Genomic DNA, 25,888 nt, shown 5'->3' with positions numbered 1-25,888 from the left:
TATAACTCTCAATAATAAAAGGGATTCGTGACTTTTCATTAGTGAAAAAGGATATACGGAACTTTTGGTTTTGTGGAAGGTGGTATGCTTTCAAAGGCTACAAAAGAAACAGAAAGTAATATTATTTATTTTTGCTGTTCACTTGGCCGGAAGAGAAGGAGCACTTGTGAAGTTTAATTGGCTAGTAAAACAAGCTCTTGTGTTTCTTTAATTACGCAAAAAGGTAAGTAAAGTTTATGAACTTTATTTTTCTTTAGTTTAAAGGTTTCGTTTGAAATCGTTTCAAACGAACAAATCAAATTTCGTGACCAACGATCATCTAGCGAGATCGTTCGTTGAACCAATGTGTCTTTCTTGGATGTCACGATTCTTTAATTTTATTATAACCTATTTTGATTGTAAAGAGATCACTCGTGGAAACGGTTTAGAACCGAACCTCGTGTACATGTTTTCCGCTGCGTTTAGTTTGTTTGACAAATTGATATAAAATTATTTTCTAAAAGTTACACGAAATTTCCAACAGTCACATCCTCCCCCCATTGATCTGGAATTTCGTCCCGAAATTCCGAAGTAGTAGCTTCAGCCTCAGTAGTGGTTGCCTTGTTCCCGAATAACTGGGGGTACTTTTCTGTCATCCTGTCTTCGCGTTCCCAGGTGTACTCTGGGCCACGTTTGGAGTTCCAACGAACTCGAACAAGAGGGATTCTCTTGTGTTTGAGGACCTTCACATCCCGGTCCGTGATTTCTACTGGTTCCTCGACGAACTGCAACCGCTCGTCGATAGTGAGTTCCTTAAAAGGAATGATAAGATTTTCATCTGATAGGCACTTCTTTAGGTTCGATACATGAAAGACATTGTGAACTGCCCCGAGTTCAGCTGGTAAATTCAACTTGTAGGCTACCTTGCCAATCTTTTCTATAATTTCAAATGGTCCGACGTACCGTGGATTTAGTTTGCCCCGTTTGCCAAAACGAACCACACCCTTCCAGGGTGAAACTTTCAATAAAACCCGGTCCCCGACCTCAAATTCCAATGGCTTTCTACGCTTATCCGCGTAGGCTTTCTGACGGTCGCGTGCTGCCGCCATGCGTTGTCGTATCTGTGCTATCTTTTCTGTGGCGTCCACTACAATCTCTGGACCCGTAATCTGACTATCCCCCACCTCTGCCCAACAGAGAGGTGACCGGCATTTACGCCCGTACAATGCCTCGAATGGAGCGGCTTGAATGCTGGTATGGTAACTGTTATTGTATGAGAACTCCACTAAAGGGAGATGCTTTTCCCAGCCGTTGCCGAAATCGATAACGCATGCCCTAAGCATGTCTTCGAGTGTTTGAATCGTTCGCTCAGACTGCCCATCCGTCTGAGGATGATATGCTGTGCTCATGTCTAACCTTGAGCCGAAAGATTTGTGCATCGCTTGCCAAAGTTCTGACGTGAATCGTGCATCGCGATCCGAAATGATAGATGTGGGCACCCCGTGCCTCGAGACAACTTCTTTAAGATATACGTCTGCGAGAGTGGAGAACTTATCCGTTTCCTTAATCGGCAGGAAGTGTGCAGACTTGGTGAGTCGATCAACTATGACCCATATTGTATCGTTCCCACGCTGGGATCTAGGTAGGCCTGTAACGAAATCCATGGAAATTTCCTCCCATTTCCACTGAGGTATCTTAGGCTGCTGAAGTAGGCCAGCTGGTTTCTGATATTCGACCTTGACTCTCGCACAGGTCAAGCACTTTCCAACGTATGTAGCAATGTGGGCCTTCATACTAGGCCACCAATAAGTAGTGCTGATGTCGTGGTACATTTTATCCGACCCTGGATGTACCGAGTAGCGAGACTTGTGTGCTTCATCCATTACAAGTTCGCGTAAACCGCCATAAAGAGGAACCCAAATCCGGCCCGTTACATAGTAGGCGCCGTCTGCCTTCTGTTCCATTTGCTGTCGTGAGCCGCGTAAGGCTTCAGCCTTGACGTTTTCGGGCTTCAGTGCTTCTATCTGAGCAGCTCGTATCTGTGCAGGAAGGCTAGACTGAATCGTAAGCTGTAGCGCCCGCACGCGCTTCGGTAAAGTGTCCTTTCGACTAAGGGCATCAGCCACGACATTGGCTTTGCCTGGATGATACTTGATAGCGCATTCGTAGTCATTAAGTAACTCGACCCATCGTCGTTGACGCATATTCAAATCCTTCTGCTTAAGGATATGCTCGAGACTCCTGTGATCGGTGTAAATCGTGCACCTGGTACCGTACAGGTAGTGTCGCCATATCTTAAGCGCGAAAACAACAGCTCCCAGCTCTAAATCGTGCGTCGTGTAGTTCCGTTCATGAACCTTGAGTTGACGAGAGGCGTAAGCAATAACCTTGTCGCGCTGCATTAACACACATCCCAATCCCCGAATGGATGCATCACAATATACTACGAAATCATTTGTGCCCTCTGGCAAAGAGAGGATAGGTGCACTGCAAAGTCTATCCTTTAGGTGCTGAAAAGCAGTCTCCTGGGGCTCTCCCCAGCGATAGGTAACACCCTTCTGTGTCAGTAACGTAAGCGGCTGAGCAATCTTCGAAAAGTCTCTAATAAACCGTCTGTAGTAACCTGCCAGACCCAAGAATTGGCGTATTTCTGTTGGTGTACGCGGTGTAGGCCAGTTCCTGATCGAATCTACCTTGGATGGATCGACATGGATCCCATCCTTGTTCACCACGTGGCCTAAGAAGTGGACTTCACGAAGCCAGAAGTCGCATTTAGAAAGCTTGGCGTACAACTGCTCCTTCCGAAGGAGTTCCAAAATCAGGCGAAGATGTTGTTCGTGTTCCTCTTGACTCTTGGAGTAAATCAGAATGTCGTCGATGAAAACAATGACGAACTTGTCGAGATAGGGTTTGCACACCCTGTTCATAAGATCCATAAATACAGCAGGCGCGTTCGTTAACCCGAATGGCATGACGAGAAACTCGTAGTGACCGTAACGAGTTCTGAAGGCTGTCTTGGAGACGTCCTCATCCCGGACTCTCAGCTGATGGTAACCAGACCTCAAGTCTATCTTCGAATAGTAGCACGACCCTTGCAACTGGTCGAATAAGTCGTCTATGCGTGGAAGAGGATAACGGTTCTTCACCGTCACCTTGTTCAGTTCCCTGTAGTCTATACACATCCTGAACGTACCGTCTTTCTTCTTCACGAAAAGCACTGGAGCTCCCCAAGGCGAAGAGCTTGGACGAATGAAACCCTTTTCCAAGAGCTCTTGTAGCTGCTTTGATAGTTCCTCCAGTTCTGATGGAGCTAGACGATATGGTGCGCGAGCTATGGGTGCTGCTCCTGGGGCGAGCTCGATCTGAAATTCGACCTGACGATGAGGCGGTAAACCAGGTAAGTCTTCAGGAAACACCTGAGGGTAATCACGTACAACTGGTATATCTTCCAGTTTCCTTTCCTTTGCTGATGCGTCTGTAACGAGAGCCAGAATGGCTGTGTGACCTTTACGTAAGCACTTCTGAGCCTTCAAGAAAGAGATGATGCCAACCACAGCACCACTCTTGTCACCTTGAACTTCTAGAGGTTCCTGACCAGAACGTGGAATGCGAATAACCTTTTCGCTGCATAAAATTTCTGCCTGGTGTTGGGACAACCAATCCATCCCAATCACGACGTCGAAGCTACCCAAAACTATGGGAATGAGGTCGATAGAGAAGGCTTGACCAGCTAGGATAAGATTACAACCCTGAACTACGTGCGTGGCTTCTAGACTTTTACCGTTAGCTAACTCTACTACATGTTTGGTGGGTAAAAGTGTTGGTGCACGTTTTAGCAGTTGACACATTTTCACAGACATATAGCTTGTATCCGCACCCGAATCAAATAAAACAGTAACGTAAATATTGTCGAGGAGAAACTTACCCATAACAACGTTGGGATCGTTCACTGCGTCGCCTCGACCTAGCACAAAAGCGCGACCACGAGCTTCATTGCCGTTGTTGTTGTTGTTTCCACCGTTGTTGTTCCCGTTGCCCTGGTTATTGTTGTTGCGATTCTGGTTCAATTGAGGGCAATCGCGTTTGAAATGACCTTCAGCCCCACACTGGAAACACCCCCGGTTTCCACGCTGTGGCTGCTGCTGCTGCTGCTGGTTCTGTGGAGCTGGTTGCTGAGGCTGCTGATTCTGATTCGCAGGCCGTGGACTCCTACAGTCTTTGGCCTCGTGACCCATCTTAAGACACCTTTGACAACGACCCTTGTTACATGGGCCGTGGTGATGCCTGTTGCAGTTGTGGCACCTGGGTTGACTACCCTGATATCTCCTCTGTCTGTGACCACTAGAGGATTGCTGACTGGGACTCTGATAGTGGTCAATCTTCTGCTGCTGAGATTGTGGCTGAACAGATGCTGAACCTTTGCTGGAATCCCCATCCCACTTTCTTTTACTGTCACCAGATGTAGCAGGAGTAACTGAGGTGGTGACATTAGCAGTAGCATTAACACGCTTGGGCAGTTTATTCTGATCCACTGCGTGATCGGTGATGCGATGAGCGAGGCGCTGGATTTCCTGGATGTTTTCGAGATTAGCCGACGTCACGTGGCTCTGAATTTCTGGCGCCAATCCCTTGAGATACAACTCAATGCGCTTGTATGGAGGGTCCACCATAGTTGGACATAACACGGCCAGCTCATTTGACCGTTTGGTATACGCTTCGATTTCCGATCCAACCATCTTCAAATTATAGAGCTCATCCTCCAACTTATGAATATCCTCACGTGTACAGTACTCACGCTTGATGAGTTCCTTGAAATCGTTCCATGGGGTGGCGTTAGCAGCTGCCAACCCTAAGATTTGAACTTGAGCGTTCCACCAAGTCAATGCTATTCCTTCCAAAGTACCGGTGGCAAACTTGACCTTGCGAGCCTCAGGGCACTCGCACATTTCGAATACCGATTCTAACTTTTCAAACCAATGGAGGAGTCCCACTGCCCCCTCTGTGCCGCTGAAAGAGTTTGGACGACAGTCCATGAAGTTCTTGAAAGTGCAGACTGGCTGCTGCGCGTGTTGACCTATCGTGTACGAATAGGACGAAGTTAAATACGAGAGTTAATGTAGGATCTAAAGATCCTAGTGTGTGCCTATACTGCAGGATATACTACCTGCTTGAGCTGCTGCAACTGCCGCAGCAACTTGAGCTTGAACAAGAGCCTCTAGCTGGGCTTGTGTCATGTTGATTCGTCCAGACATGATCTTCATAGTAACAAGTAGCATACGTAAGAATGGTTCGCGAGTAGGGCGATGACAGAAAAGCGTAGGCATATAGGTGTTCTCATGAAATCAAAGCATGTGTATCTAAGCGTAATGCGAGCAAAGTTCTAAGCAGTTCTAGCAAACAGGCAATAAACATAAACCTTATTACCTAGGATGTCGAGTCTTGCACGTGGAGCGAAGCGTCGTTGTGGATCGTTGAGAGCACTGTTCTGGTTATAGTCCGGTTTTAATAAAAACGTTTTCCCATATTAAAACCAAGTTCTCTATAACCAATGGCTCTGATACCAATCTGTCACACCCCCAAAATCCACCCGCGGAGTACTACCGCTTGGGAGCGTGACTGACCAGGATCAAGCCATCAATCATATCAAACATAGCATTTAATAATAGAAGTAATCAATGTAAATCATCGTGACATGATTGATGTTCCAATACCAAACATCGTTTAAATAGCGGAAGCATAGTATGTAATCTCAAAATAGTTATACGAGTAATAAGTTCATAAAGTTCATGATCCAAATCCCACAACGACCTGCTCCTCCCTGTGCAAGCTCCAAGTATACCTAAGGTCCTGCAAGGCATGCAGCAAATAGTCAACAAACTAGTTGAGCGAGTTCACAGGAAGTAAGTTCATAACGTAATGCCTAAGGATAGCTAGTGGGGGCTTCCCATACTAGTGTGTATTAAAGGTGGGGGCTTCCCATATTTATCCTGGCTAATGAGGGCTTCTCATTAACGGTACTTACTAGACTAACTTCCGACCATGTGTTCTTCTTTACCGAGAACAGGAAAACGTACAGGGTCACGTAGGCTTTACGTGACGTGCCCTTCCCCGAGGACAGTGGTACGCGTGGGGGCTACGTAGGCTTTACGCAGCGTGGCCTTCCGACCTGGAAGCCAGTAGATGGTATTGGGTTACGTAGGTTTTACGTAACGTGTCCTCCCGACCCGGGAGACATATGGAAAATATACTGGGTTACGTAGGCTTTACGTAACGTGTCCTGACTAACCTGAGGACGATGGTCTATAGTCTGGTATATGCGTAAGTACGAGTAATCATTCCGTATCCATCATATCCAACCCAATTCCCAACCCGGGAATCCCATGCCTTGGCTGTGTGAACTCACCTTGGTTTGCTCGGCAGATACACAGAGAGTACAAGTAGCAAGTAAATGGTCACTCACGTCCTACCATGGTTATTATACGAGTCAGGTTCGTATATAGCACGTATATAGTGATCACGTATAGTCATGGCAAACATGTACACACGTAAGCAGTTAAGACATAGCATGTAAGGACCCAATTGTCTAAGTCCAACAATACCCGGCCCAATAGCATAACAGCCTAGATTCTCACTCGGCCCAAATAGTAAACGTATACCGGTCCAATAGCAAACAGTCCACAATTCAAATCGTTGGGCTCAATAGATTGGGCCCGTGACAGTGAAGGCCCAACAGTGTGCGTGCAACGGTGGTCTCGACTCGCAACGGGGTTACGAGTCGCAACGAGGATCTCGAGTCGTAACGGCTGAATACGAGTCGCAATAGATGGTCTCGGTTCATCCCGGTCTGGTTACGAGTCGCAATCTGACTCGCAACCGTGGTTGCGGTTCGTGCGGTTTGGTCTCGAGTGGGGTTCCGACTCGCAACGAGCGATACCGAGTCGCAACCGTGTGTGTAACGACTTTCCTGATTTCATGCAATTCATTTAGGCAATTCAATCATCGTTGACAGTTTCAAAAAAATCAATTATCAACTAACAGTTTGCCATTCAAGAATTCATCGATCAAACAGGGAAATAAATCATCACTTCTTATGAACCCTAATAATCACACTTATGAACAATAACAATAATCATAACACTCAATCATATTATGATCCGATTTCATGAACATTAAACTCGAATTGCATAACTTCACAGCCAATCAACAAGACATTATCATTAGCATCATCAACAACAATTCCGATTATATAACCTGTCCGGCTGATCGAACAAAGCCCAATCAAACATGCCATTATCTAATCATATATAACTAATCAACAATCAACCAATTTTACTAACATACACCCTAGTTACATCGCATAACAGAATGGTAGCAATCATGGCATCACATATAATCGAACATGAATTCAAACAAACATACTAACCGGTTACAAGTAACGAGATGTGATCCGAACAAGAGGGTGATCGGATGGCCTTGTGCCGTCGGTTCCTAAACAAGCCGAGAGAGAGAGAGACGAGATAGAGGAGCTAGGGTTATGTGTGTGTATTCTTGTGTTGTAACAAATGAGAGGAAAACAAGACCCTTAGTTTTGGTATAGTGGTTGCGAGTGGGAAGTGGGCCGAGCCCACTCGGTTACCTAATGGACCGAATGTAAGGTGTAAAGCCCAAAGGCTTGTGTGACCGGTTATCGTGTGCAGTTTGGGTTCGGTTCAATTAACATACAACGTATATCACGCATAAAGCACATTCATAACTTAGCATTCATTTAAATCATGTAATTCAGTTTTCATAAGCACGTAATGTTACATCAAAGCAAGTCTAAAGTTCGAGTTGTCACAGCAAGTATATGATATAAAAGCATGAAAGTAACAAGTAGACACATGTGTTTCACCCCAAAATGTTTGAAAAACAGTAAAAGAGGGGTCTATGTACTCACTTGAGATTGCTTAGAAGTCCTAGGATAACCACCAAGCAAAGCTAGAAGATCACGGAATCAAACGACACCTATATAGGTATCTACATTAATGAACGGACCTATCGGAGGATCGGGTAGTACGAGGGTTTGTAAACCAAATAAGTATGGGAACTTATGTAATATGGTTTAACAAAGCCTACATACTAAAACGAAACCTAACCTAAGTGCTTACGACCCATTACGACCCGTTTAGGTAGCTTACGCTAGTTTAACGCGTCGTTTGCGTAAAACGCGTTCGGAAAGTCTAACTAGTCCTATGACAAGTATTATATGCCTTAACATGTCTAATATTGTTGCTAAATCAGTTTAGATGTCAAAAATTACGTTACATAGGCTTAAAATGAATTTTGGCAACACAAGTAAGCATGTTGAGAATGATGATGAATGCGAAAGGATTTTTCTTCTTCAAGTTTAGAACGAAGAAGGGATTGGAGCAACTCATGGAGGATGGCCCTTGGACGATTCGAAATGTGCCGATTATCCTTAAAGAATGGACCCCGTCTGCTACGTTAATGAAGGAGGAAATTACTGATATCCCGGTGTGGGTTAAAATGCATGATGTGCCGCTTCCAGCGTTTACGGAGGATGGTTTGAGTTTGCTGGCGTCTAAGATTGGTGTGCCTAAAATGGTTGATTCATACACGGCGTCGATGTGCTCGGAATCTTGGGGTAGAAGTAGCTTTGCAAGAACTCTTATTGAAGTTAATGCAGGGAAGGAGTTAAAACGTAGTGTCTCGGTGGCAGTTCCGTCTATGGATGGTGAGGGATTTTCTAAGGCGGAGGTGAGAATAGAATATGATTGGGAACCACTTAGATGTTCTGAATGTTGTGTGTTTGGACATGATAGCTCTACGTGTCCAAAAAATCCTAAACATACGGCTATTAATGATGGAAATAAGCGAAATGATGATTTCCAAGATGTAAAAGGTAAAAATAAGAAGGGTGGTCAACCGGGTTTTCATGTGCAAAAACAGAAACAAAGATTGGTCTATAGACCGGTTGTTACAAAAAAGTCTGATATGGATGTAGCTTCTTCATCTTGGGGTGGGACTTCCAACCCGTTTGCTGTGCTTCAAGATGATGCTATGTTGAACGATCATGATGTGCGGAAGGATGATAATGTCACCAATATTGGAGGAAACACGGGTCAGCTAAACCATTCAATACATAATGTGAAAAGATCAACTAATCAGTCGGTTAAAGATAGCAAAAGTACTAGGGGCACAGAAGAGGTTATTGCTGATGATGTTGCAGTAGACGATTATTTAGCTGAAATTCCGAGCTTTATGGATAGAAAATTGGAGGGTAATAATTCTAAAGGTGCAAGCACACCTAATGATGGGGTTATTAATGGGTAGCATTATTACTTGGAATGTTAGGGGGCTGAACCGCTCGCTAAAACAAAAGGAGGTTCGTCAGGTGATTGTTGATAATCAGGCTCAGGTGTGTGCGTTACTAGAGACTCATTTGGATGCTTCAGTTGTTTCGAATGTGGGCAAAAATGTTTGTCAGGCTTGGAACTGGGTGTCAAATGCGACGTGTTGCAATAGAGGAACTCGTATTATGATTGGATGGGATGCAAATATGGTGGATGTCATGGTTCTTCATCAAACTGATCAGGTTGTTCATTTGCAAATTATGTTTAAGCTTGATAGGAAATCGTTTTTCTGTTCCTTTGTGTATGCTGAAAACCATTACAATACTAGAAGGGAGTTGTGGAATGATTTGTGTAAACATAAACTTTTTGTTGGTGACAAACCGTGGGTTATGTTGGGCGATTTTAACTCGATTCTGTTTCTTGATGATTCGTTGTCTGGATCCTCAACATCTAATATCGGATCTAGGGAGTTCAGGGAATGTGTTCACACTATAGAGATGATTGATGTGAATAAGTCAGGGTTACACTACACCTGGACTAACAAGCAGAAAAAAGGCAAAGCGATTTTCAGAAAGATAGACCGAGTGATGGGAAACTCGAATTTCATTGATGTTTTTCCAGATGCAGCTGCTTGTTTCCATCCGTACCGTATGTCTGACCATACCCCTTATACTCTTGTGTTACCGAATATTAAAAAAGATAAAGCTAAGCCTTTTAAATTTTTTAATTTATTGGCTGAGAAAAAAGATTTTTTGGATGAGGTGAAGAGAGTTTGGGAGACGGAAGTTAATGGTCACGCGATGTTTCAAGTTGTGAAAAAACTTAAGTGTTTGAAATCTCCAATGCGGAAACTTATGTATAAACAAGGGAATTTGCATGAAAAAGTTAAGATGGCTCGAAAGATGTTAGATGAATGTCAGCAATTGTTGGATTCGAATCCAGATAATGAGGAGCTAATGAATAACCAGGACCGATTGCTTCAAAGGTATAAAGATGCGGTTCGGGATGAAGCTCTTTTCTTGCAACAGAAGTCGAAGGTGGATTGGCTTGAGCTGGGAGACTCAAATACGAAATATTTTCACAATGTGGTCAAAACTAAGAATCATCGAAGTAAGATTTTTACGATTAAAGATGTTGATGGAAATCAGTATCAAGGGGAGGCGGTGCCTAATGCCTTAGTGGATCACTACATGAAGTTCTTTGGAACTAGAGGTAATATTAATCTTCAACCAAATACTGATTTGTTTCGAAACGTGCTTTCTTTGGAGAAGGCCAATTACATGGTTCGTCAGGTTACGGATGATGAGATTAAAAAGGTGATGTTTTCTATAGCGGGGAATAAAGCGCCTGGGCCAGATGGGTACACGTCGATATTTTTTAAGAGGGCTTGGGATGTTGTGGGTATGGATGTTTGTCGTGCGGTGAAGGACTTTTTTACTAATGGGTTGTTGCTGAATCAGCTAAATCACACGATTATTTCGCTAATTCCGAAGGTGACTACCCCGTCTCTGGTTACGGATTATCGTCCAATTTCTTGTTGTAACACGTTATACAAGTGCATCAGCAAGATTATTTCCAACCGAAACAAAGAGGGGCTTGGGGATATTGTTAGCGTTAACCAGTCTGCGTTTGTTCCGGGTCGAAGAATTTCTGATAACATTCTTTTGACTCAGGAGCTAATGCATAATTACCATCGGAATGTTGGTCCACCGAGATGTGCATTTAAGGTAGACATTCAGAAGGCATATGACACGGTAGAATGGGACTTTATTGAGCAGATTTTGAAGGGGTTTGGGTTTCATCCTAAGATGGTTAAATGGGTCATGGCGTGTGTTGCTTCGACTTCGTTCTCTTTGGCTATAAATGGGAGTCTCCATGGGTATTTCAAAGGTAAAAGGGGTCTTCGACAGGGTGATCCAATGTCTCCGTATATTTTTACTCTGGTTATGGAAGTGCTAACGTTGATTCTTCAAAAGCAAGTGTCGAGCTCTGCGGACTTCAGGTTCCATAACAAATGTGATAAACAAAAAATTATTAACCTCTGTTTCGCGGATGATTTATTTCTCTTTGCGAGAGGTGACCATAAGTCGGCTAAAGTTATTATGGAATCCCTTAATATGTTTAGTAATATGTCGGGCCTGGTTCCGAGTATGGTGAAAAGCACAGTGTTTTTGGGTAATGTTGCGGAATCGGTCAAAAGTCGTATTCGGTCTATAACACATTTCGAGGAGGGGGTGTTACCGGTTCGTTACCTTGGTGTCCCTCTTATCTCGTCTCGGCTGCATTATAAGGATTGTAAAAACCTTGTGGAGCGTATGGATGCTAGAATTATGGACTGGAAAAACAAGTCGTTATCCTTCGCGGGTAGATGCAACTGATCAAATCAGTTTTATCTTCTATGCACTTGTACTGGGCATCGGTTTTTATTTTGCCAAAACGTATTATTAAAGAGCTAGAGGATTGTATGAGAGCTTTTTTGTGGACGCAGGGTAATCAGATTAGAGGCAAGGCTAAAGTGAAGTGGCGTTTGGTTTGTTTGCCAAGAAGCGAAGGGGGTCTTGGTATCCGGAGAGTGGGGGACATGAATAACGCTCTCATGGTTGTCCATATATGGAGCCTGATTACTGGTCGGGAATCATTATGGGTAAAGTGGATCCATTCTTACCGTATCAGGGATCGATGTTTTTGGGATGTGCCCATGCAGAATAATATTTCTTGGAGTTGGCGCAAAATGTTAAGTCTCCGGTCTCTTGTTCGTAGTCATATATGGACAATGGTGGGAAACGGGATGAATACTTCTGCTTGGTTTGATGTTTGGGATGAGGTTTGCCCTCTTAGCACCATTGTTAACCCCCGAAGCATTGCAAATGCGGGTTTTAATATGAGATCAAGGCTGGCCGATGTGAATGTGAATGGTGATTGGGGTTGGCCGATATCTTGGATTAGTCGTTTTCCAGGGTTGATGAATCTGAAAGATATCATGTTGGATCCGAGTAAACAAGATAAAGTAATGTGGCGAACAAGGAGAGGTATGCTCTCGGAGTTCTCTACTTACTCGGCTTGGGAGGATATGCGTCAAGCTCAAAACGAGGTAGGCTGGTCAAGAGTGGTGTGGTTTCCACAGGCTATCCCAAGACATTCGTTTCTTGTGTGGCTGATTATACATCAAAAATTAAAAACTCAAGATATCATGAGCAAGTGGAATTCGGATAGTACGAATTTTAATCTCCTGTGTTGCTCCTTATGTACTCGAGGTCCAGATTCTCACCAGCACTTATTTTTTGAATGTAAGTTTGCGGAAAGGGTTTGGTTTGGGGTTCGTGACAAAGCTGGTATGGAATCTGTTCAGAACAAATGGAATGTGATCTTTGATTTTCTGGTTGGTATAGCGAACTCGAAGATGGCTACCCATGTGATTGCAAAAATTGTTGTTGCTGCAACGGCTTACTTTGTGTGGGAAGAAAGGAATAGAAGGCTCTTTTCAACAAAAAGGAGGAATGAAGATCAATTGATTGAGGTCATCTTATCTACTGTTCGAATGAAGCTACACACAATGAAATTTAAGAGAACCAACCAAATGGCTCGTGTAATGCAGGACTGGAGTTTACCACGAGGACTTATTATGGCGGATGATGATTGCGGTTAACTAGGTCTTGAGTTAGATGATTGTTTTGTGTCGCGTTTAGTGCGGTGTTTCGTTGTTTAGCTTTTTTTGGCTTGTTTTTGTAGTTAACTCTTGTATGGCCTGTCATACTTGAGAACTGGGAGGTTTTTTGTCTCTCACTTGGTTTATTTGGTTGGTATAAAATTTCACCGGGGTAACCCTTTACCCAAAAAAAAAAAAAAAAAGTAAGCATGTTGAGAAAACCCTAATGCTCTCTCTCTAGCGCTGGCGATCTCCACCTCCTGGAACCCTAATTGTCATCGTTTTCTTCCGATTAACAGGTTGGTCATCAGCTTCTTTGCTGTAAAACGGATTCTGTTACATCGAAGGGTTTGTGTGGAATTAGGGTTTTGGCCGCCGCCTTCATCTTTCTGTGTTTCATTCGGATTTGATTCTTATCACTATCAGATTTGCAAACATCATGGGATAGGGCATTGCTAGATTAGGGTTTTTTCTTTCGGTTTTGTTAGTTTTGTATTGGTGTCCGGGTTTCTGATCGTCACGGCTGAGTTTGCGTTTATTAGAGAGAGTCGATTTTTTCTGTTTTCGTATGGAAGAGCATAAATCACATCAAGTCTTTCAACATAATGAGGGCAACAAATCTGCATTTTCGTTCGAAGGTCTGGATAACCGAATTATGGATGTTGAGGGTAACAAGTGGCTTCCTCGTCGGGGTACTATTCAGTCTACATCTATCAAAGGCTTCTGTTCCAATCATCGGGGAGAAGCTGTGTTCAGATTTGAATAGTGCAGGGTTTGTTCAGTCTACCGTGGGATATGCGCCAACATCAGAGTGCAAAGGATCATCTTGTGCGGCTGATAAAGGTAAACAAACAGGTTCGGGTTCTGTAAATCAGTTATCTTTTGCTAATGTAGTGAAGGATAATAAAGAACTGTTAAAGTGAACTTCAGGGTGATGGAATCGACTGAGGAAGTTGTCGGAGCTGACATTGTTATTCCATTATCTTCAGTTAAACAAGTTACTGACAGGTATGCGAACACTTTGTATGGGTATTTTTTGGGCAAACGATTGGCTTTTCCTGTGGTGGATTTTTATGCGAAGAACAATTGGGTAAAATATGGTTTGTCAAAAGTTATGATGAATGCTCACGGGTTCTTTTTTTTTTTTTTTGGGTAAAGGGTTACCCCGGTGAATTTTATTAAAATGAATAAAGAATAACGCAAGTGTACCAGACATAGCACACTAGAACTAGACTTGGCATACCAAGACTAGCACAACCAAGAAACCCACTAAAACAAAAAAACCAATCTACGAACCCAAGACAACACAACCCGAAGCCAAAAACACAATGGCAACTAAAAAAATGAAAAAACTAAACCAAGGCTCTAGCCCGGGTCTATACTTAACGCCTTGACTTGGAACTTCCATCTCTCCAGCATCAGCGGGTGTTTCAGACCTTTTCCAGCCTTGAAAGTCATCAGCTTGAGGCGAACTGTATGAAGAATTATGTTTGCAATTATATTAGCGGTTCGCTGATTTGAAGAAAACAACCTGTTGTTCCGTTCTTGCCATATGAAATACGTCGAGGCAGCCACCACCAACTTACTGACAATACTTTCCGCTGATTTATTAATAGCGTTTTGAGCAAGCCAAGCAATAATGGAGTCCCACTGATCATCAACCAACTCCATATAAGCCATATCCTTTACCCGGTTCCACACTTGCAACGCATAAGGGCACCGAAAAAATAAATGGTCCCAGGAATCCTTACCTTGATTGCATAGAGGGCAACACATCAGATTTAAATTAGTTGCGCTTCCAGCATCCCAAATTCCCATTCGATCCTGCGTTTTTAGCTTATTCTTAATTACTAGCCACAAGTGGAAAGAATGTCTCGGAATACATTGACCGAACCAAACCAAATTAACCCAATCCACCTCCTCTCCATGCACCCGAATGCTCTCCCAAACCTCGCTAGCACTGAACTCCACCACATTTCCCTGCCTATTCTTCCACACAAGCTTATCCGGAACATCCTGGACAATGCAAGGCGGCGTAATAGTACGTAAAACCGGGTAAAGATCAAACCAAGCGACCGGCCATTTCCAACCATTATGAGAATCAACGAGCTCCGACACAGAAGTAGACATGCTGAACCCCGCACCATGAACTCGTCTAGGGGAAATGAAATTCCGCAACGGACTTTGATCACACCAATTATCATTCCAAGCATTAGCTTCCCTACCATTACGGATCAAGAAACATATGAACGGCCGAATAGATGACCGGATAGCTAAAAGTTTCCTCCAACCCCATGTCATACTCCCACGATAAGGGATCTCCCAAAAGTTCCTCCCTTTGATCCTGTATGAATGAACCCACTTAACCCATAAAGAATCCCGTTTCATAAGGATACTCCACACATGGTTAGTAAGAAGCGCTTTATTCGAGTCTTGAATCCTTCTAATACCCAACCCGCCTTCCGATTTCGGGAGACAAACATTCTTCCAAGCCACTTTCGGGTTATAGCGCTTTGCCACCCCACCACTCCAAAGAAAACTACGCATCCGCTTTTCAATGTCTCCAACTATACGGGCCGGAAGCATAAAAACTGATGCCCAGTATATATGCATTGCCGAAATGACCGAGTTAATTAATTGGAGCCTACCTGCAAAGGAGAGGGATTTGTTTAACCAATGATCTATTTTCTTGTCAACCCGATCCACTAAAATTTTACAATCCTTCAATGAAAGCTTGGTCGAAATTAGCGGCACCCCCAAGTACTTCACAGGGAGCTCACCTTCGTTAAACGGGAGAAGAGAGCAAATATCTTGTTTCGTTTGAGACGAAACATTACTGAAGAAGACCGTGCTTTTAGCTAAATTCGGGATAAGACCCGAAGCTCTTGTGAACAGACCCAAAGCATCCCTCAAAATCCGAATAGACACCATATCCGGGTTAGCAAATATAAACAAGTCGTCAGCGAAGGATACATTTATAATCCTTTGGAGTTTACACTTATCATGGTATCGAAAAGCTGGGTGGTCATCGGCCGCTTTGTGTAATAATAGAGAAAGAACTTCCATGACTAAGGTAAACAGGTAAGGAGATATGGGATCACCCTGCCTGAGCCCCCTCCTACCTTTGAATTTGAAGAAAAAGAACCCGTGAGCCCCCTCCTACCTCACGGGTTCTTTTTCTTCAAATTCAAAACTAAAGAAGGGATGGACCAAATGTTAGAGGATGGACCGTGGATGATAAGAAATGTTCCAATAATTTTGAAACAGTGGTCTGCCTCTATCAAGTTGGAAAAAGAGGATCTAAAATCTATTCCAGTTTGGGTCAAGATGCATGATGTGCCTTTAGCGGCATTTACTGACGATGGGCTTAGTTTGCTTGCATCTAAGATTGGGGTGCCTAAGATGTTGGACTCGTATACAGCCACAATGTGCGCGGAATCTTGGGGAAGAAGCAGCTATGCGAGAGCTCTTATTGAGGTTCAGGCAGGGGTTGATTTGAAAAAGAGTGTAACTGTTGCAATTCCTTCTTTGGATGGTAATGGCCATTCAATGGTGGAGGTTAAGATTGAGTATGATTGGGAGCCTTTAAGGTGTTCCTCTTGCTGTGTTTTCGGTCACGATGACAGCTCGTGTCCTAAGAACCCTCAAGTTAGTTCGACTGGGGAAACTGTGAAGAGAAATAATGATGAATTTCAGGACGTGGGTGGCAAAAAGAAGAAACCTAATAATCAAGGTCTTCATATGAAAAATCAAAAGCCAAAGGTAGTCTATCTTCCAGTTGTCAAACCCAAGCCGAAATCGTCTTTGAGAAATCCGACTATTAATCAGGTCTCAACGTCAAACCCTTTTGATATTCTTAAAGACGATGACGGTAATCAAGGAGGTCCCACTATGGGTTGAGTGGAGAAGAAAGAGAAACTGTCGAGAACCAGGCAGGAATCGGATGACGAGGAGGTCGAAGAAATCTACAATGAAACTAGTGAATTTATGACATCGGGTACTCATCCTTTTTCTTCGAAAGCAGGGGCAAGCACCTCTTCTACCAAATTCTCTAATGGATAGGCTGTCTACTTTTCGTCTGAAGGGGTTGCTGTTTTGTGGCTACTTTATATTTGATGATGGTGGTTGAGGATTATGTTTTTGTGTTTTTGTGTTTTGCATTGTTTTGTCTGCTAGATGTCTTGTCATGATGTGTAGTAGACTAGGTTTTTTGGTTTTTTGTTTGTTTTACATATATGGGGCATGTCCTATATATGAACTAGTGTGGAACACATCCTCACTACTTGTACTTAATTGCGGTTGCATTTCAATAGAATCACCGGGGTAACCCTTTACCCAAAAAAATGAATTTTGGCGCAAAAAGGGTATTTTGGTAATTTACCTAAGGCATAAGAACTACTTATCATACAATTACTTAAACGATGTGACAATAAGGTATAACCTCGGAAGGTTATTCCCTATACAACTATGGTCACCTAAAGTGTTTGGTCGGATCCTAAAGATCGACCAATTGGGTCGGGTTCGTAAGTATAAGCGATTGATTAGATCGCTTACCTTTACGACCCTAAACAAGCACAAATCTAAAAGCGACGAGCTAAACATGCTAGAACATGTTTAGTAGAGTTAGAAAATAAGTTTGGTATTAAAACAAATGGTTTTAATACCCTAGAGTAGTTTGGTTACAAAATACGCGAGAAAACGCATTTTGGCCGAAACTGCGACTCGTCACTGAGCCTAGATAACGTGGTAATCAGTAGGTATAGTCATTGGGGACTATGACCATCGTGATTACACTCACGTTATGAAGTTCAAACGAACTTCGCATTGACCATAAACTGGTTAATGCAGAAAGTCAAACGCAGTTTGACTTTAACGCTAAAACGAACGAAAAACGCGAAAGAATACTTACAGAAGGTCCCCGCAAGATTCGAACCCGATTCACTCTCAGGTAGGAAGCATATGCTTCCACTTAGAGAGTGTAGAATCAGATTCAAATGTGAGGAAGAATGAAATGGGTGAGGGGTATTTATAGATTTCCTTGAACCGTTAAGATCGTTCGTCGAAAAACGTGATTTGATCTAGACCTTACATGTGGGCACATGGTTTTCAAAAACCATGGGAGCCCCTAATGTGGACTATGTTCATTGAATACCATCCCATGGTTTTGCAAAACCATGGGTGAAAACCATTAACACTTCAAAATGGACTAGGTTCATTGAATCTGCCAGAAATTTCAAAAATGGTCCCTACACTTGTAAAACTTGATTTTTTGGCACTTTTAAACCCCATTAACCTCATTTCAAGGCTCTAAGATGATACTAAAGTATAGGGAACTTAAAATGTGCTCACAGACGTCACGGATGTCGGTTCGTTTGGCCGTACGGTTGCGTTATTCGGTTAATTACGACGGAAGTCGTAACGAACGCAAAAACGATCCAAATTAAGCGACGAATGGAATTTTATCATGCCAATCACTAAAATAAAATATTTTAATGATTACATAAATTTTTGGATGTCCGGATATATTCAGGACGTAAGATATGCGCAAAAATGCAAACTTATGCACTTTTGACGCTTTTAGTCTTTATTGATCAATAAAGTTTATTTTAGCATACCGAACCCTTCAAAGCCTATTTCTAAGCTATGTAAAGGATATTTAAGGTATGTTAAGCCTATGTCACTATTCCGGAGTGTTTGTTGCATTAAACTGGTTATATTTACGAATCAGATCGTGTATAACCTTCCAGAAAGCGATTTAAAGCCCGAAATCGAACAAGAATTAATATGTGCAAACGATACACATATTTACACAAAATCCCAAGTATGAAATACAATATTTCATTGATTTGGTATTTGTTTGATGGTCGTGGTGACACAGGTGTCACAGGTTAGGGCTTTAGAAATGATTATCCAAACAGATCTTTCTCTGCGCATTCGTGCCGCGCAGAAAGAAGCGCTTAAGGAAAGAAACCTTGAAGAAGAATATCTCCGTGGGATGGAGAAGCAATTAGTGCCAAACGAGGAAGGAACATTATGTTTTATGAAAAAGATTTGGGTTCCTTTGTTTGGAGGTTTGAGAAAAGTTATTTTTGATGAAGCTCACAAATCGCGGTACTCTATCCATCCAGGAGCGGATAAGATGTACCAAGATCTTAAAGATTATTATTGGTGGCCTAGGATGAAGGGCGACGTTGCTGTTTATGTGAGCAAATGTTTAACGTGTGCTAAGGTGAAAGCAGAATACCAGAAGCCTTCAGGACTTCTGCAACAACCTGAGATTCCCAAGTGGAAATGGGAACAAATCTCAATGGATTTTATTACAAAGTTGCCTAGAACGCCAAGAGGTCATGACACTATTTGGGTAATAGTGGACCGATTAACGAAGTCTGCGCACTTCTTACCTATCAGAGAGAAGGATAACACGAGTAAGTTGGCTGAAATTTACATGAGAGAAATTGTTACACGCCATGGAGTGCCTCTCCATCTCTGATAGAGACGGAAGGTTCGTATCAAGGATTTGGTAATCCTTCCAAGAAGCTTTTGGCTCGCAATTGAATCTAAGCACTGCATTTCACCCACAGACCGATGGATAAAGCGAACGAACGATACGGACGTTGGAAGATATGCTGAGAGCATGTGTTATGGATTTGGGCGGTAGCTGGGATAAACATTTACCATTGGTCGAATTTTCATACAACAACAGCTACCACACCAGTATTGGTGCCGCGCCATTTGAAGCACTATATGGCCGCAAGTGCAGATCACCGCTCTGTTGGTCTGATGCAGGTGATAAACAATTGGTTGGTCCTGATGTGGTCCAGGAAACCACAGAAAAGATTGCACAGATCCGAGATCGCATCAAGGCGGCTCGCGATCGCCAAAAATGCTATGCGGACCGAAGAAGGAAACCTCTAGAGTTTGAGGTAGGCGATATAGTATTGTTGAAAGTATCACCCTGGAAGGGTGTGGCACGCTTCAGGAAGCGTGGAAAGTTGAATCTGCGGTATATTGGTCCATTTAAGATTCTAAAAAGAATTGGGTTAGTAGCGTACAAGTTGGATCTACCTGCCGAATTGAATGGTGTTCACGATACATTTCATGTATCAAATCTGAAGAAAAGTCCAACACAAGATACTGTTGTTATTCCTGCAGACGAGATTCATATCGACGACACGCTCCATTTTGTTGAAGAACCCGTTGAGGTTACGGATTGGAAAGTGAACAAAACCGGCCGGAGCAGTGTCAAACTCGTCAAGGTTCGTTGGAACGCAAGGCACGGTCCTGAATACACCTGGGAGCGTGAGGACAGAATGAAAGAAAAGTACCCCCACTTATTTCCCAAGAACCCTGCAACTAGAAGCAGAACTTAAAATTTCGGGACGAAATTTTTCTAACGGGGGGAGAATGTGATAACCCTCACCAAACTAGGTATCCGTATGAATTAATTTAATAATTACTGTGCTTGCTTGAAAATTTTGGATAAACTGCTACTTGAATACTGATACATACACATACTTGCATCATACTTTATTAACTGTCACTCCATTATTTACATACAGAACTTTAGTGACAAACATGATGCACAAAAGCACAGTAGCACAATAAACGGATAACCCAGTAAACGTGCTGACATAGCCAGCACCAGGCAGGTACTGCCTCTAAGGCCTGTATGAGCCGGGAATAGTTTACTACACTAGTAGAGAGTGTAGGGAAATGAGGGTTGTAGAACTGTGTCACTAGGTGATAGTTATAGTGACCGGATGTGCCAAAAATATGATTTAAACACAAATTCTGCACTTTAATATAAAAATTCAGCATTTTAGCTAACTAGTAAAGTGCAAAAACGTGGAAAAATAATACTAGACACTTTCCAAAGTGTCGGGAACTCTTTGTGTCACTAAAAATAATAATAACGACACTTTAAATGCTTATTAAGCACTTTAACGGATTAATATCCAACAGAACAACCGGACTTCACCCGGAACATAAAAATATTGTCATTGACACTATTTTTCTTTTTCTGAGCTAGTTAGGGTCCCCGAATACCCTAACACCCGTTGTAAATTACAACACACTAGTAACTAATTGTAAATATCTAACTAACTAACTAACTAATACTTAACTAATTAGTTAGGATTCAATCCCTTAACACCCCCCCCCCCCCAACGAGATCGTTCCCCTAAGGGGGACACACCCTTACAAAAGAATGATTAATTTATTAGTATGCCCAATATCTTTCATGCACAATACACTTTGGATAATTGGAAAAGATGGTCTATATATATGCATGAAAGATCACCTTATCACTTGTAACCTTCACAACACTTAACACAAAATCACTTTTCTTGCTCCCTCCTTTCTCTTGAACTCACGGCCGCAACCACAAGCATCCCACCATCACTTTTTGATTTTCATTCAAGGCTTTCTACTTATATACAAGGAAGCTTGGTGCTTACGGATCGTCAAGGACCTCACCTCAACGCTATTAACCACTCGTTTTTCGACTAGTTTCTTCCCTAGCCTCGAGCTAGTAGTAAGTGACTCTAAACGCCTTCTTGAACTATTCTAAAGTGGTTAATAAGAATTTTGTCGGTTGAAAACCATGAACATATAAGATCACAAACTAAAAGTCTACTAAAATAATAAACATGGTGGTTAATGAATGAAAGTTAGTGTAAAACTTTTGAAACTAGTTTTATTATGTTATTGTTGTTGATTGCTAGTATGGGAATGGATCGTCATCAAACCGCGCTAGATCATGTTCATGAAACATGAACTAGCCATATGTTAAGTCGTAAAGTTATTAGATGACGAACCCTTTCAAACATAAACATGAACTTGTGTAAAAACAAATTTTCTTATGAAATGGAGTTCTAAACTAGTAGATCTAAAGATCTACAAGTGGTATTTTCGAAGAACCAAGCGTAAGATGAAATCATATTTTTAAAGCCGGATCTTTCCTAAACAAAGGTGATTTTTGTGAACACACAAGTGTGTAGACACTTGTGTAACAAAAAGTGTTAACGAAGAATTATTTTTGTAAATTTTGACAAGAAGTTGTAAAGATGTATCTTCTTTAAAAACAAGATCCCCAAGAAACCGAGTTTATTTGTAAAAAGGTCTACTAAAAATATGGGGAAAGTTACTACATGTCTTACACAAACCACAAGTTCATGTGGTTTGCGATTTATATCTATTTTGACTAGTTTGATGATGGAATATTATTTGTTAATGTTGGGAACATTGTTGATTTGAATTTTAAAAGAAAATGATACCCTTTAAAAGCGTGGCCACCTCCAGTTACAGGGGAAACTCTGGCAAAATTTTCCAAAAATCTAACACTTGTAAATATTTTTATCACAAGTGTTATGAATATAATTTTTAACTTGTTTTCAAAATATAAATTTCGCCACGATTTTATTACAAAACTTCCAAGTGTCGGAGGTGGGATTTTCACAAAATAAAACTTGCTAAAATATATATTTAATATATATTTTACATCACAACACTTGTGAGATTTTTATGATTATTTTGTGAACTATCTAAATATTATTTTTAGGGTAAAAATAATATTACTAAATATTCACGGCTACAAAATAATACGAACGCCTTCAATAAATATTTAAGTTACACCGGTATTAATAGTACCACCCGAACCTTACAACTTAACTTATGTATTTTCATAAAATACTCATAAGTGTGTATTTTGACAAGTGTTATTTTGGGTAAAATTATATGGAATAAAATATAATATTTTGGGAAAAATATTTATATTTTGGAGATAGAATTAAAATATATTTTAAGTGAGACTTAATAATATATTTCGAAATTTTACGAACGCGCATGTATTAAAACCCCCATCCTTGGGAAGGAATGTATTTACCAAATAACTACGAAGTGTAAACACGAAATAGTTGCCTAACTATTTCCCAAAGACATTAAACCTTAAACTAAGGCACGGCCGTCCGTCTAATAGAAGTTAGTACGTGTAGGTCATCGCACAGCAGATTTTCTGGGAGATACTTTTTAGAGATGCACTTCGGTGAGTTCATGTCCCCCTTTTCTCTTAACTGTTTTCAGTTTTCTAAACTGCAGGGGTGAAATACATGTTACTATGTTTACGAGTACTTTACACATGGTATGATTAGCGTAAGGAGGGTTACTACTTAGATCATGTGAGTGGGTAGGCGTGAACTGAAGGCCATTAATCCTCAGAGTAGGACCGAGGGACAGTAGCGGTAGATCTATCTGGGTGTAGCGAGCCCAGCCCCAGGCCCATCAGAACGGACCTCGGGGTGACTTTGTACCCAATGCAAAATATGCTAGGTTTGAGTCTTCCTACTGCACATGACACATATCAATGGCCTTGCAAACCATTGGTGATCTCTTTATTTCCTTATTTGGTACATACCAGGGTTTTTATACATACAAAGGTCTTACTTACTCACTACACATGAACTCGCTCAACATTTTTGTTGATTTTTCCAACTTACATGTATTTTAGGGAACTAAGGATTCTGGCACGGTATGCTATGCTACGTTAGAGTATGGGATCATCCACGTTTAGGGATTGCGACTTTTACCTGGACGAGTCGCAAGTCTTAAACGGCGTTTATTTTAAGTTTGTGGTTGTGTCTTTCAAACAATGTTTTATGTTGTTAGGTTGTAATTTCCGTTGCATGTGTCAACGCCTTAAGACAATGTTATGTTACTTTTGTTTTAAAACTTAAATCAATGGATGATCTGCATGGTTTTACATTCATATAGCTTGGTTATGATTAAGCTATGGTATTAAGAAGTCATACCAAATTAACCCACGCTTCCGCAAAGCCAGGGTGTGACATCCTAAAACTATACAGTGAAGTCCTCGCCACATAGAATTCAAAATGTACTTGGCCTAGAGTCAAGTAAACTAGACGTCCCCTCATTCTATAGAATCGACATACGGTAACTAGTCGAGTCAGGGAAAGTTGTTAGAGGATTTTCCTTGGAACTTGGCGAGCGAAGATTCAGTATCGATCTCTTACTCGTTGAGTTGGGTAATTTCGATGTAGTGGTTGGCATAGATTGGTTATCCGATAACCAAGCCGAAGTCTTTTGTCATGAGAAGGTCATTCGCCTACCACTACTAAACAAAGAGACACTTGTTATTCATGGAGAGAAACACGACACGCCATTGCGGATCATCAATTGCATGAAGGCACAGAAGTTCTTACGGAAAGGTTGGGTTGTCGTTCTGGCACATATTGTTGTCAAGAAGGCCGTTAGGCCGAAGCTGACAGATATTTCAGTAATAAAAGATTTTCTTGAAGTCTTTCCTGAAGAGTTTCCGGGACTATAACCATATCGACAAGTCGAGTTTCATATCGACTTGGTATCGTGAACCGCACCCATAACCAAATCTCCATATCAATTAGCACCTTTTGAAATGCAAGAGTTATTCACACAACTTCAAGAGTTGTTGGACAAAGGATTCATTAGACCAAGCTTCTCGCCTTGGGGAGCACCAGCTTTGTTTGTAAAGAAGAAGGATCAAACACCCAGAATGTGCATCGACTACATAGAGTTGAATAAATTCACCATCAAGAATCGGTATCCACTATCGAGGATTGGTGATTTATTCGATCAATTGCAAAGTTCAAAGCTTCTACTCCAAGATAGACTTACAATCGGGGTATCACAAGTTACGAATACAAGAGGAAAGCATAGCAAGGACGGCTTTTCAAACTCGTTATGGTCATTACGAGTTTGTCGTTATGCCTTTTGGTTTAACGAATGCACCAGCGGTCTTCATGGGTTTAATGAACCGCATGTGCAATCCATACTTCGACAAATTCGTCATAGTGTTCATTGACGACATTTTGATATACTCACGATCGGCAGACGAGCACGAACAACATTTGAGAACCATTTTAGAACTACTCAAGAAGGAGACACTAATGCGAGTTTTGGATTCGTGAAGTACAATTTCTCGGGAAGATAGTGAATGAGAAAGGCATTCAAGTAGACACCTCGAAGATCAAAGCAATAAAGAACTGGGAAGCGCCTAAGACTCCAACTGAAGTTCGACAATTCTTGGGATTAGCAGGGTACTATCGGAGATTTATAGAGAATTTTTCTAAAATTTTCTCAATCGCTAACCTCCCTCACCCAATCGGGAAACAAGAAGAATCATTTCAACTTCTCAAGGATAAGTTGTGCGATGCACCAATCTTATCACTACCCGATGGTACCGATGACTTCGTAGTTTACTGTGATGCTTCGCATCAAGGATTGGGTTGCGTACTTATGCAACGGGAGAAAGTTATCGCGTACGCATCACGTCAACTGAAAGTTCATGAAAAGAACTATACCACTCACGAACTCGAGTTAGGTATGGTGGTATTCGCTTTGAAAATATGGCGACATTACTTATATGGTACTCAGTGTACGATTTTCACGGATCATAAAACTCTTCAGCATATATTCAATCAAAAAGAACTAAATATGCGTCAGTGACGTTGGATTTAATTGTTGAACGACTATGATTGTGAAATAAAGTACCATCCGAGCAAGGCGAACGTTGTAGCAGATGCCTGGAGCCGCAAGGAACGAGTTAGAACTTTGAGAGTTCGAGCATTAGAGATGATGATTTACATGGATCTTACCACACGTATTCATGATGCACAACAAGAAGCGCTCAAGGAAGAACATATTCGAGCAGAAACACTTTGAGTCACAGAAAAACAATTAGTACCGAAAGAAGATGGAACTTTATACCATGTGGGTAGAATTTGAGTTCCACACTTTGGCGGCCTTCGAGATGTTATTTTGAGGAAGCACATAGGCCCAAGACTTGAAAGAGCACTATTGGTGGCCTAACCTCAAAAGGGATATCGCAACTTATGTCGGGAAATGCTTGACCTGCGCA

Source organism: Helianthus annuus, chromosome 12, assembly GCF_002127325.2.
Source record: "Helianthus annuus cultivar XRQ/B chromosome 12, HanXRQr2.0-SUNRISE, whole genome shotgun sequence".
Classification (NCBI taxonomy): Eukaryota; Viridiplantae; Streptophyta; class Magnoliopsida; order Asterales; family Asteraceae; genus Helianthus; species Helianthus annuus.
This window is presented reverse-complemented; position numbering follows the sequence as displayed.